The sequence below is a fragment of the Chlorocebus sabaeus genome, unplaced genomic scaffold (genome assembly GCF_047675955.1).
Source record: "Chlorocebus sabaeus isolate Y175 unplaced genomic scaffold, mChlSab1.0.hap1 unalloc_scaffold_240, whole genome shotgun sequence".
In the NCBI taxonomy this organism is placed as follows: Eukaryota; Metazoa; Chordata; class Mammalia; order Primates; family Cercopithecidae; genus Chlorocebus; species Chlorocebus sabaeus.
Window position 1 is genome coordinate 168,449 of NW_027327527.1, and position 14,626 is coordinate 183,074.

General features: G+C 42.4%; 1 pseudogene; it reads right to left on the minus strand.

The window, feature by feature from the left end:
• Positions 1-5,146: 5,146 nt before the first annotated feature.
• LOC119625745 (zinc finger protein 705D-like) lies at positions 5,147-11,032 on the minus strand (annotated as a pseudogene).
• Between the last annotated feature and the right edge of the window lie 3,594 nt (positions 11,033-14,626).

Here is a 14,626-nt window from a genome sequence, read left to right on the forward strand (position 1 = left end):
ATTTTTGAATTTTTAGTAGAGACGGGTTTTCAGGCTGGTCTCAAACTCCTGACCTCGAAATCTGCCCGCCTCAGCCTCCCAAAGTGCTGGTATTACAGGCATGAGCCACTGCGCCCAGCCTCTGCAACATTTTCTAAGTCAGTACAGTAGTTCTTTGAGCCACTTTTTCAGTCAAAGAACTCGTGAAAAAGTCCTCCAAGAACTTGTGACCTTCTGGAAATTGTCAAAATCTCTACAGGTGTCCAGAGTCATCCAGAGCTGTATTGCAAACCACTGACTGGGTTCCACCATTAGTAAAGCAAATGCAAAATATGCCATGCCCACCAAAAAGAAGCCAGAAGCCGTGGTATTTAGCTCTTTCCATCTTTCTTGCCTCCTGCAGGTGGGAGAGTACTGAGTATGATGCCCTCCTACAGCCTCTGGAGGACATGCCAGTGCCTAGAGGTGCCAGTAGAGAGGGACCATGAAAGAGCAGATGACAGTCAGGTGGCTGGGAATGACATTGTCCTGGGGTTTTTTGCTTGTCATGAACTCTGCCACTGGGCAACATGTACGGGTCTGGACATGTACCTTCTCTGGATCCCTGCCCCATCAACCAGCTATCTTATCTCCTGAAAGCTGGTAGGTGTTGGTCAGCATGGTGTTGCAGGACCAGGGTTATATTAACATTCCCTCTTAGGCTGAAACAGCAGAAGTTAACACAGGAGTCCCCAGGTGTGCACATGCCAACCTCCAGATTGTTTTTCTTCTCGTTCTAGATGTTCATCCTTGCTTTCTGGGACTTGAAATAACCCTACACCACCAAATATTTATGCCTATTATCCACTTAGGGAAAACTTGTATGTCCCAAGTCCATAGGGTTAGTATCATTATCAGTATTATAATCACTAGTACTAGTATCATGATGATCATCATTCCTGTTAATATTCATCAATATTTTTATTACTACCATTGTTAGTATGGATTTTTCATTATTGTACAGCAAGGAATATAGTTTATCCATTCACAAATGGTGTTCAGTTACTAAAGATGACTACAAGGCATGCTGTGCAGACATATACACACACAGCTGTCCTGGAGACCCAGCTTTGCCACCAATTGCTCTTTCATAAGATGAGCTCCCCCAATACCCACCAGTTTTTCAGGACTCAACCTGGGCTGGTTGGGCTAGACCTGGAAAAGTTTCCTATTCTCAGCTGTACCTGGAAAAATTTTAAAGACTCTTCCAAGGCCCAGTAATAGCTTTTGGCAGCTTCCAAGACCAGGGAGGGTTTCTTGGCCATTCAGAGCCATTCAAATATTCTAAGTAAACTCAAGGAACCAGAAACCCCACTTGCAGTCATGAAATACCAGTGAATGGCCTCTGTGAGTCTCTTCAAGTTTTTCAAAGATAACTACCTGGAAAGGCTGGCCAGGAAGTCACCCAAGCCCATCCCTCTGCAGGATGTTCTATGTCAGCCAGGGACGCAGTGAATTGCCGTTGAACAGAAGGGTGGAACAGAGACAGCATGCCTGAGCTTCTGGAAACATTCTAAGTGCCCTTGTTGGCCCAGAAAAGACTGGTGCTGCCATACGAGGCACAGATATGGCAACCTAGCCACTCTAGGAACCACACAAGATTTAAAGCCTCCCAGGAAGTCCAGGAAGGGCAAACATGGCCTTTTAGAGCCATCAGATTTTATTCTAAGTCTACGTGGGAGACAGTGCACTGGCTTCATAAAAACACCAGTGGAGGTGATATCACTTGCCCCAGTATCCGGTCTTTTCCACCTCATCTCAGAGGCAGGCAGCCACCATTTCCCAAAGCTGCTGTGCAATGAAAGGGGAATATTCTAGGTGCTCTCCTGTGCCCACGAAATTCTGTGGCTGCACTAAAGGCAGGGGTTGTCCTCCGGAATGCTCTTCAGGAATCTGACAACATGAGTCAAGATTAGAGAAGTTCAATTCAACGTCATACAAAACCCATCATAAAAAAAAAAAAAAAATGCATAGTGAGACAAAATGATGAACCCACCTGCTAATAATCATGAATGACAATAACAACAATGATGATCTTAGTGATAATGCCACCAACACTGTTAATGGCAATAACAATAAACCTGAGGTAATGGGTGTTAGGGTCCCGATTCACCGATGTGAAGGATGGCGCCAATTTCTGGCCTTACAGAAATAAAGGAAAAGTAAACACCTGAAGGAGGAGGAGGTGAACCTGGAGATCCCGCCGGCCTCTGGGCGCTCCTTGGTGGAAGGAAAGGGACTTAGTCCTGAGCCTGCCCAGGATCCACCCGCACCAGAACCCGGGAGTCCCAGTCCCTGGATGGGCTCAGTCCCATTCAGGCCAGACGCCCCGGAGCCCTGGAGCCCGGGTCCTCCAGCCCTCGCTGCTGCCGCTCCTCGCGGAGCCCAGGCCCCCGCGCCACCTCAGCCTCAGTGCGGCTCTACGAGGGCAGCGCCAAGGATGCTCCGGGCCCAGCGGGGGCATCCGGCCCCAACGGGATACTGACGCCCTGAGGGCGCGGAACAGCGCGGCCTGTGCGGGGCCCGCCATCTTGGGCCTTGCAAAAAGAGCGGCCTCTTCAACGCCCGCACCCGGAACCTCCCCGGAGGCCCCAGCCCCAAAGCCAGGGCGGCGGCGCCTCCTTCACCCTAGGTAAAGAAAACTCAGGTCCTACCTGGACATCCGGCTCGCCTCGGGAAGCAGACCGCGCATGCGCCCTGCATGGCCGGAACGATGGATTTCATTGCCCTTTGCCGGCCATGAGGTGGCAGCACAGGACGTTTGGCCTTTACTGCTTAGCGGTGGACCTGAGTCTGAATCACTGAAATTCAGGTACGGATTATTCAGTACCTTTCTTTTGGAAGATCAAATGGAAATTGAGTACGATATCTTGTGCTTTAATTAAAGAAGATGGGAATAAAGAAACAAATTCGAAAGTTAGTGTACAAAAGTCGATTGATTCCCTCTATGTGAAGGGAAGAAGAGCTTGAATAAGAGAAGCATTCTGTGTTACGCTTTAATGCTGGAGATCTGCCACCATGCACTTGTCAAATCCCGTAGAATTTCACAGCACAAATAGTACATCTTCATGTGGCTCAGGACTACATATAATGTCAGCCACAGTTTGAGGGTAAATTACATATTTAATTAAATAGATTAAACAATAAATAATGTTATGAGCTCTACCTGGACACAATCCTTGCCTCTCCAACCAGTTTGCCAAGGGCTCGAATTTCTTGCTCGTTATCCTCACACTTGACATAAACCCTGGCTGCTAAGTAAAATCAATCACTTGTGGAGATTTTTTAATATAATGATGTGTCAATTTCAACCATGGATAAGGCCATTTAGCCTTAGTAAGGCCTATCGTATTAAGATTGTGCCTGTTTTGCAAAATTTCAAGTCGTCATGCCACTTATTATTCAGGAAACGTTTTCTCTTGAGTTTTAGGTTCAATACTGAGGCTCCTTGATGGACAATACATTTTCCAATTCTGAGGACAAGGCAGAGGAGGCCCCATCTGTGAGAACTTTCATTTTGCTTCTGGAAAAGTACATTGAATCAAATATAGGAAAGGCTTGCATGGTGGCTAACAGGTTCGGCTGTTTTATCATGCTGGTGTTTTACCTTCTGGATAGAAGTAAAAGGAACACAGCTGTGTCTGTCTCTGTGTAATAACTCAGGACTTACCTGAGTAAACTCTGGGGTGTCATGAGATGAACTGCTACCTCCACTTAGAGAGGCTTCAGGGACGAAATTTCAAGAGATTTCTGAGGAATAGAAGAGCAGGGCTGCCTTATTCTCTGATCCCAGGTAACTACTCAGAGACAGAGGCAAAGGCTGGGGACACCCAAATGCATATACCAGGTGTCTTTGATCCAGCCTCCGTTTCCTTGCTAAATCTATGCAATGACACACTGAGAAATCTGGCAAGTGGGGCTGAAGATCCCTGATGTGTCAGTTCCAGGGTTGGATGGAAACAAGTGGTTTTAGTGGACATGGAAGTAAAGGGAGGTGAGCTGTGAGGAAAGAGCCGTTGAAGACTGGGGAGACTCAGAAGTTGGGGTAGAATCTCGACTCATAAGCTGAGGAGTGTAGATGCAAATGGATTTGTTAGGGCTGCATAAATGAAAGAAGGACTTTACCAACACACTAAGTTTTTCCAAAAACCGATTGTATTCTTTCAATATTTGAAAGTATTGATCTTTTGGAAATGTTTAATGAGATTTCATATATAATTCTGCATTCAATTTATGCCCAGGTCACTTTGCTATTATACGTTTATGTGCTGCATTTTTATGAATAGACATTTTCTCAAATTTCTGAATTATTTTGCTAAACTATATGTTAAGAGTTTTTTCTAGAGGTCCACCTTCTTGACTCACTTTTCTGACGAGAAATCTATCAGTTTTCTCCATAGTGATTTTCAATTTTAATAGCTCCTCAATGTGAGAAACTTAATGTTAACTAAGAAATGAATTACCACTAAAGAATCTTCTCCTTTCAAGATGCTAACCGTGTTTTGTCCAGTGTGAAATCTCACATGTGCCACAAGCGTTACTCTGTGAAGAAAGGATTTCTCATGATTTTTCAAGGCATAACTTCTCCAGTAAGAAGTGTTTGGTATTCCAAGAGAATTCATTGCCCTTGGAAAGATTTTCCCTTCTTATTTAGCTTATAAAGGAGTTCCTCTCTTATTTTCCTTTTTAGCAGCATTTTATCACTGTGTTTTCTTGTGAACATCAAGCCTGGTGCTTGGCTGAATGTTTATTCACAGAAAATACAAATAAAGGGTTCATCCAAGTAAAGTTTTCTTACGTTATTTGACAACAAATTGCACATAAAAACATTTTCACACTGAACGCAGAGCTAGAGATTCTCTACCTGAAAGTCCCACACGTTTTAAGTTATTAAAACTGTTGCTGAAGACTTTTAGTTTATTATGTTGACAGTTTCAGCTCTCTCGTGTCATTTATGATCAGATCACTAACAAGCCTTTGGTACATATATGTCGTACAATTTCTCTTCCATATGAATTTATTGATGTGGACTGAAGAATAAAGGTAACTGAAGTAACGTCCATGTTGATTATAGTAATTCTTCAAAATGTGAGTCCTTTGGCATGTTTAGATGTTACAACTACAGCTGAAGTCTCTTCCATATTCCTTACATTCGTCATTCCTAACACCGTGTCATCTAAAGTCAGAATATGTTCTGAAGACATTTATCATTTTCTCTCCAGGGTGAATTTTCTGATGTTATTTAAGATCAGTACACTGACTGAAGGCTTTCCCACATAAATGGCATTCATATGGCTTTTCTCCAGTGCGTGTTCTCTCATATCATCTAAGGTCAGAAGATAGACTAAAGGCTTTCCCACATAGAAGACAAGCATGTGATTTCTCTTCAGTGTGAATTCTTGTGTGTCCTCTAAAGCCAGAGGTTTGATTAAAGACCTTCCCACTTTCATCACATTCATAACGCTTTTATCCAAGATGAGTTCTCTCATGTCTTCGAAGGTTAAAGGATTGAATAAAGCCTTTCCCACACTGATGACACTTATACGGTCTCTCTCCCCTGTGAGTTTTCTCATGTCTTCTAAGGTGAGAACACTGAGTGAAGGATTTTCCACATAGATGACATGCATATGGCCTCTCTCCAGTGTGAGTCATGTGCCATCTAAGGTGAAAGTAATTAGTATAGGCCTTTTCACATATATTACATTGATATGATTTACCTTTAGTATGAATTTGTTTATGTGGTTTAGGGAACAACTGATTACTAAGGGATTTTCCACACTGTTTGCTGATGTAGGGTTTCTTTCCACTCTGAGTTAACAAACGCTGAGTCATTGTGGAACTGTGAGTGCAATCTTCTCCCAAATCATTCCATTCAAAGGGATCCTCCAGAATGAGAGAGTTCTTCTTTAGGGACAAAGATTAAAAGCTCTTAATGATTTACCAACATACATCTATACATTCATTTCACCACCTTTGAATTCTAGACCAACTATTCAGTGGTAGAGTCCAGTTGAAATCTTTCCAATGTTACTTGTGTGAAAGGAAATTAAATGTTGGCACCCCAAACTCATTGAACCAAAGGGAAAAATCAAGCTGGGAACAGGGTCACAGAAACCTGCCTCCTCCTTCTGGTTCCTAAATAATATGGCTACAAGATGAAAAGCTACATGCCTCCCCCATATTTTGCCCACAAGGAAATTCCTCATGAGCTGTTAAAGTTACACCATGGTAATGCCAACTCATAGCTTGTCTTTACAGGCGCAGTCATCCCCAGTTCACCAGACACAAATGCATATCCGATTATTTCCCTGCCCCATTTTGCCTATGTTGTCTTATATAAAATGCAGCTCTCCTGCATTATTCCTCTGCCTCATTTGTTTATGTCATCTTATGTAAAAAAATCCAGATTCACTGAGCCAGAAAAATGCATGAATGACTATTTTTTTCTATGCACCTTTTACATGAAAATTGTGTACTTCTCAATATCCCACCCTTTCCCCCTTTAAATTTAGAGAAAATCATCTTTGGAGAAAGGTATACACCTCTCCCCCAGGTACATGTCCTTAACTCTGGCAAATAAATCTCCTAAAATGATTGAGACTTGTCTCGTCATTTTTCTCGATTGACACTTGCGTACACATTATCTCCTGCAGACACAGATATTTTCTCTTTTGTAAGATCCCAACTGCAGAGTTATTCCATTGATTGTGATGATATCAATATCTTTCAAAGTCTGAACATGAGCAATGTATATGCACTTGTTCTATTTTAGAGATCTCATGTTATGGTTTAGAACACAGGTCACTTTTTTCACTGGATTCAAACTATCAAAATTTTTTTTTGCTTAGAAAGCACTTAATGCCAGCCTAATTACACTCAGGTGACTGTGCGTCATTACTAACTTAACCCATTACCAGGTCTTTAACTTAGATGGCTGGTGTACACAGCTATAAAACTCACCATTGTCATACCAGTGGACGCGTCTTTTCTGATAGGATGCATGAATATCGTGTGCTTTTTCTTAAGGGCACTTTCCTTGTCTGAAATCATTGAAAAATAAATTGTTACCTTGGTATTATGGTAATAAAATTGTTTGAAAAACCCCAAGGCCCTTTTACTTTTTTTCAAAAATTGACACTTAGATGTGGCAAATGTGTCAAATGAAGAAAATACTTCAATAGAAGAAACAGATTGTACAGCGTCAGCAATAAAAAAGTGCTTTAAAATTAAAATAAGAAAGGAGATAAAATGGAGATGAGATATCAGGCAGGTAAATAGAGGGTTAGTCTTCACAGGGGTATCGGGAAAAGAGTCAGCATGTGACAGTTTAACCCCAACAGGTACACGAATTATCCTTTTCCCGAAAGTAAAAGAAAAGGCAAGAGGACACAAGAGTAGCATCTGACATATGAACAAAATGATAATAACATCTAAGGAATTCTGCTCCAGTAGCTTAACCTACATTTTAGAAATTACCACTCATTTAATAAAACCGCTAATTAATATTTGACTGATATTATTCATTGACAAAGCACTTCCTCCCGTTAGAGCACAGGACCTTGTTCCTTACCCAGATTCTGGCCTTGGAGAAATTCTCTTCCTTCCCGCCAGAGCTCTTTTCCTTGCTCCAGCTGCAAAGTTATATAGGATTTGCTTATCTGTACCCTGTTAGTGGAAACAGTACATGTGTTTTGAGTTCACTGTCAATAAATGTGCATTATCACCAACTGTAAGGCAGGCTACCGAGGAAGAATAAAAACAGTGAAGGTCAGCTCAGGCCACAAGACCTAGAACACAGAAAACTCCCCAGGATTTTTCTGACCCAACGTGAGACTAGAAAATAAATCCAAACAAAAGGTCCATCAGGAAAAGGAAATTCAAAACAGTCAGGACCTACGAATGCTGAGTCCATGCCTCAGTTCCAAGACACAATGCGTAATACACAGTCTTTTCAGAAAGAGATTAATTAAACCTCTGCACAGTATGTTTATTATTATTCTCATGCAGAACAACAAAAAAAAAACCATTCGATTTACAAAAATAATTGGTGTTCTATACAGAAAAGATATTGCTATTGTTTTCACTAATTGGTCTCAGCCTAAGCATAGCGACTGAAGCAGAAGAGTTATTTAGAAAATATTTAATTTAATACATTGAAAATATTCATTAAGTTCCCAGGTCTGATCTGAGTATTAGAGACTGAGTACCAAGGAAACCATGAAATCCCTGTCAAGATTACATTCTAATTGCGTGACACACTAAATAAAACAAAATAAAATAAAATAAAATAAAGATATTTCTTTAGACAGATTTAGAGAGCTCAAACTTTTTTCAGATAAGATCTGTGAGAGAATCAGAGAAGAGATTAGAGTGAGATATGGGGAAGCTGTTCCAACATTTATCGAATGAATGAGTCAATGTGTGTCTACATACGTATGTGAATGTTGAGGGACTCACCGAGGGACACCAGGTGACTGATGTTTTCCAGCATTACATCTCTGTACAGCTTTCTCTTGGATGTGTCCATCATGGCCCACTCTTCCTGGGTGAAGTCAATAGCTACATCTTTGAAAGTCACTTTGTTCTAAAACATCACAGACATTTTAGTTTAGACAGAGAATCCCTTTTAATGTCCAGAGGAGGAAGGCTGACATGACATAGGTAGGAGCTGGGTATGCAGAACACTCAGTGTTTTAGGTTCCAGCCAGTTCATTCTCAATACTAAACTGGTATCTGCCTTTCAGATTCACTCACAGAGACATACCCACTCTTAATCCATTAAACTTTCCTATGAAGAAATATCGCATGAGATGTGGCATAATATAGCCCAGATATTTTTCAGTAATGTGTTAATCACCTGTACATAACTGATTATAAAATTTTCGCTTGAACCTTCATAAACAAAACAGATTTACCATGAATTTCAAGTAAATTACAGATTTGTCACAAGGCAAATAACCATGATTTACTACTTTTTAAACATGACTGTGATTAAATGAATTATTTCTCTAGATAAACCACAGGTTTCTCACCAATCAAATGGTTAAAAGACCTATTGTGTGTTTTGAATAATCTAAAGAAGTAATAGAAAACATGTTTCCTATCTAGCAAATATTTATTAAATACAGGTCATTGGTCCCTTATTCATTAAAAAGTTAGAAAGTCATGAACCAGACTCCAGCATTCTTCAGAACTGAACAAGTTTTACACAGAATATAGGATTCAATTCATACATATAGTCACTCTAATGTTATGTAATTCAGGCGTTCATGACAAGGCTTAAAGACAGTCCAGCCGCACAAGACAAGCCCGCTGAGGCTGCTATACTGAGGAAGTCTTAGTCTGATGATTCCTGTCATATGAAGCCTCCTGTTCTCAACTTTCTCTGGGCAACCCAAACATCAGTTATCACTGCCTCTCTTTTAACTTTACCTTGTCACTTGGCTTGTTCAAGGATAAAAAGGCCTCTTTACTGTTTTGTTTTTTTCTAACCAGCCCTTATAGAGAGAGCATTTCCACAGAACCCTAAATTGTACTATATCTACAATATTCCTTCTCCTGAGTGTGCAACCATAATTAAGTAATTGTATTTCTTATATGTTACTTTCAGTTACCAGAAGGCAAAAAGGTTAATTATCAAAAGGCAAAACGAATGGGGATAAGAATAATAATGACTTCTTTAGTTGTCCTTTTGCAAAGTTTTTAAAAGCATAAATATATTTGAACAAACTCTCCTTTTTCCTCAACACTGTGCAGCTCTTGCCCAAGGCCTATCACACGGGATTTATTGAACTCAGCTGCTAGAACATCAGCCTCATTATTGGTCTGTGATCTTCTGGTCTTCACACATCTCTATTGCCTGCATTCATCACAAGCCTAAGACTATTTCAGCCAATGGTACAGTTAATGGGTCAATTATTTCCCTATGAGGTTGAAGGGGTGGCCTGCCCCTCCACACCTGTGGGTGTTTCTCGTTAGGTGGAATGAGAGACTTGAGAAAAGAAATGAGACATAGAGACAAAGTATAGAGAAAGAGAAAGGGGGCCCTGGGGATCGGTTCTCAGCTTACAGAGGACCCAGGCTGGCACCGGTCTCTGAGTTCCCTTAGTATTTATTGATAATTATCTTTACCATCTTAAAGATAAGGGAGTGGCAGGACAATAGGATCATTGTAGGGAGGAAATCGGCAGTAAGACATATGAACGAAAACCTCTGTGACATGAATAAGCTTAAAGGAAAATGCTGTGCTTGAGATGCATATGCAAACATCTCCGTAAACCTTTTAGCAGCATTGTTTCAGCCTATCACATGGGGAGAAACCTTGGACAATACCTAGCTTTCCTAGGCAGAAGTCCCTGTGACCTTTGGCCGTGTAGGTGTCCCTGGGTAGTTGAAATTAAGAGAATGGTGATGACTTTTAACCAGCAAGCTGCCTTCAGGCACTTGTTTAACAAAGACACATCCTGCACAGCCCAAAATCCATTAAACCTTGAGTCACCTCAGCACATGTCTCTTGCAAGGATAAGGTTGGGGGTAGGGTCACAGATTAACAGGATCTCAAATACAGAACAAAATGGAGTCTCTTATGTCTACTTCTTTCTATATAGACACAGTAACAGGCTGATCTCTCTTTCTTTTCCCCACATGAGGTTATAGGATGGATAGAAGAAAAAGAAATACATAAATGCGATCTCTCATGTCTTGTTTTGTAAATAGCCTGCATAGGGGCTGGAATAAAGTAGTGTAATATTAGAAATTATATTGATAATTTAGGAATCTTTGACACATGATACCCAACCTAGAGTCCTGAGAAAACTTAACTGGAGGCCAGATACCTGAAAGTCTCCTGATTGCATTTGGAACACCCAGGCTGGGTGGATTTTGCAACATAAAAACAAACAAAAAAAGAATAAAAATGAAACACTCATGCAAACTGGAGAAAACTGCCCATTTGCCAGCAATATGGGTATAATTTCAGTAGAAAGAGGCATCCCCTACTCACTAGTGAATGCATTGTCAAAAACTCAGTTTCTCTCTGTCTTCTTCTGGATTTCCACTTGCAGACACTTCAGGCACTAAGAAAAGCTGAGGTTGGAGAAAGAACACGTGAGACACCAGCCTTGTACATAATTTTCAGACCAACCTGTGATGAAAAGCCAGACCTTCACTGAAATGTGACATCACCTGCACCACAGCCTAACCAACAGACACAAACACACAGAGGCCTCTCCTCTTTTCCCATGGTCAAAATTAGGAAGCCTATGACTACGGTTTCTGACAAAGAAAGAACACAGATATCTTGTGAATGAGAACATCAAAAGCACTGAGTTTTCCATGTTAATTGACACAAGTCCAGATATTCAATTCCCTCACTGATTTTAAAACACAGGGATCCCTGACTCCACCTGTAATGCCCAGACCGTTTATTCCCCGAAGAAGACCACCAGAGTCCAGAGTCAAAGCTAAGCAGCAAGGATCTTTATTACAGGTTCGAACCTGGAACTCTCCCTCGCTCGCGAAACGAGACGGGCAGGAGAGCTCCCCCACTGAGCTCCGAGCAGTGTTATATAGTCTAAAAAAAGTGGGCATAGAATTATTAAGCAAATCAGATATATGATTGGCTAGTGTTTGAACAAGGCGATTTGGCTAACTATGATTGGTTCCCGCCATTTCTGATATTTCGGTTCAACCTTTGAGGCGGGAGAGCAGGTTTATGGCAGCAATAGTTTATCTTACTTAAAACACATCTTGTGACCTTGCCTCAGAACTTACAAAATTTCTGGTACGTGCAGAAAAACAGGTACTCACGAAATCTCTGGTATGTGCAAAACAAAATCTCTGGTATGTGCAAAACAAAATCTCTGGTACGTGCAGAAAAACAGGTACTCACAGAACTTACGAAATCTCTGGTATGTGCAAAGATTAGAGAGCAGAACAAAAGCGTGTAGCGGGGGGGCGGGTACTCATCTATCTTTGTGTCCTTTCATTTCCCCCTCACATAAGTAACTGGATGTCCAATCTTGGATTTCCAGAGTTTTATAATGTAGTCTCACTTTCTGGGTGCAGGAGAGTCTGGTGATGGATACGGAGGACCATTAGTTGGATGGTATCAAATCTTTCTCTGACAAATTGTAAAATTTTATTTACCACACAGGGGCCTATAGTGAATAGAAGTAGTAAAGACATTAGGTGGCCTAAAAGGGGTGCCAGAAGGGAAAACATTGAAGAGCTCCACCAATTGTTAGCGGCTGTAGTAAATTGTTGCTTTTTCATTTCTAAGCTTAGTTTGTGTAGGCGTTGGACTCTTTCCTCAACTAACCCTGACTCATTTATATAGAAACAGCATTCTTCTCTGAGGAACATACAGGTACCTCCTTTCTCAGCCATGAGTAAGTCTAAGGCTCTGCGGTTTTGAAGGGTGACTTGTGCTAGGGAGGTGAGCTGCCGCTGAAGGGAGGCTAGGGAATAGGCGGAGTCTTCCATAGCAACAGAGAATTGTTGTAACAGCTTGTCGTTTTCTATCATGGAGTGTTGTAGGGCCCCTCCTGCTAACCCCGCTGCGACGACAGAGGTGGTTAAGGATATTCCGGCAATTAATGGTAGAAAAACTGCTCGTCTATGCCACGCAGTTTCAGTTGGGGCAGTCCCTGCCCAGCCTATGAACTCTGTGGGAGTTAGCAGGGTCAGTCGGGGGACTAGTGTAACAGGGATGCACAACTGTCCGTCAGAGATGCTTTTGGACAGAGTTTTTAACAGAGTCATATTACACCAGAAGAATATACCAGGGGGAGCATATATGGGGCTATTAGGGTATGTAGTCGATTGGTTGCAGAGGCTGTTGCTAAATGCCGAATAACAGTAGGGATATTTCTCTTGGTATGGGTCACGGTACAGGGCCACATCGGGTATTGTGACTGTTGATGAATTAAAACCCGTCGTATAGTTTGTGGGAGGGGAGGATAGGGGAACAGCGGTTAATGGTGGTCTTCCTAAGGTTGCACACAGAAAGCAAGAGGACAGATCGCCTAAACCGGTGAGGTTGGCGAATGCTAGCCCTTCTTGTAATAGGGTTAGCCAGGAGAAGAGCTGCAAGTCTTGTGATAGCTTGGTTTCCTGTCTGTGGATTTGTGTATGGATTAAGGGTTGAATCTGGACTAGACTCCGCCACAGGTACAGATGGCTACTAGGCCAGCTACTACTGGAATAGTAGTAGACTGACCCATGTTGGGGCGATGTCCACCGGGAGTGCCCTGGATCTGTTATTATCCAAGTGTATATGTTAGGAGTCCCTGTCGGGTAGCGAGTCCTGAGGAGGTTAGACTTTCTCGGGTATTCGTCCCATACCCTGGCTGAATGCATTTTACAATAGTGGTATGGGCAACCTGCATTCTGGTGCCACCAATAATTTTTACAATTATATTCAGTCTGATCATATTCAAAACAGATCATGGGTATCCCTGGTTGGGCAATCTGGAACTTAGTGAAATTGAGGTAAATTGGAGTATTGCACCCGGAGGGGGGGCAGTCTGCACTGGCTAGCAGTTTACCCACCTGGGGGGTTTCCCCGGGGTGAGTTTTGTTCTCATAGAGCCAGAACCGCCAGACATAGGGATTAGACGGCGCAGCAGAGAGGAAAGTCAGATGCATAAGGCATAAAAGCATAGGTAAGTTAGACATGGTTACGGCTATGGGGATGACGGCGCAGGGTTAGCTTTAAGGGATTGTTCTTAGCTTTGTCTACAGTCCATGTAACCGGTGCTCCAGACGGCACGAGAAGGTCGGATGTTGGGTCCACTGGTTTGACGTGTGTGTAGTGGATCCACGAAGCGATGCCTTCTACCTTGAGAGCGATGGGAGTAGTCAGGAGTACTTGCAGTGGTCCTTTCCACCTGGGTTGAAGAGTTTCTTGCCGGTGGTGCTTGACTAGGACCCAGTCTCCTGGCTGGAACGGATGGGGCGTCGGCGGGGGTCCCGCTTCGTACAGTTCTCGTAGTCTGGGCCAAATTTCCTGGTGAATTTTCTGTAAGGCTTGTAAGGAGAACAAGAGCTCAGGGACATTTTCAGTTTCAGGTTTGAGTAAGTCATCTTTTAGACTGGGGACCAAGGGTGGGGGTCTGCCATACATGATCTCATATGGTGTGAGGCCCAGTCTGTAAGGGGTATTTCGGGCCCGGAACAGAGCGTAGGGGAGAAGTACTACCCAATTAGCGCCAGTCTCCATGGTCAATTTAGTTAAGGTCTCCTTCAGAGTCCGATTCATCCTTTCTACCTGTCCTGAGCTTTGGGGCCTATAAGCACAATGTAATTTCCAATTTGCCCCAAGAATGGAAGCCAAATCCTGACTTACCTTAGCAATGAAGGCTGGTCCATTGTCTGACCCTATTTGGACGGGAAAGCCATACCTGGGGAGGATTTCTTCCAAAATTTTCTTTGCTACAACCTGAGCAGTTTCTCTCTTAATTGGGAACGCTTCTGTCCACCCTGAAAAAGTGTCTACAAAGACAAGTAAGTACTGATACCCATATTTTCCAGGCTTTATCTCAGTAAAGACTATTTCCCAATAGATACCAGGCCTAGTTCCTCTACACCTAATTCCTGCGGCGGTCTG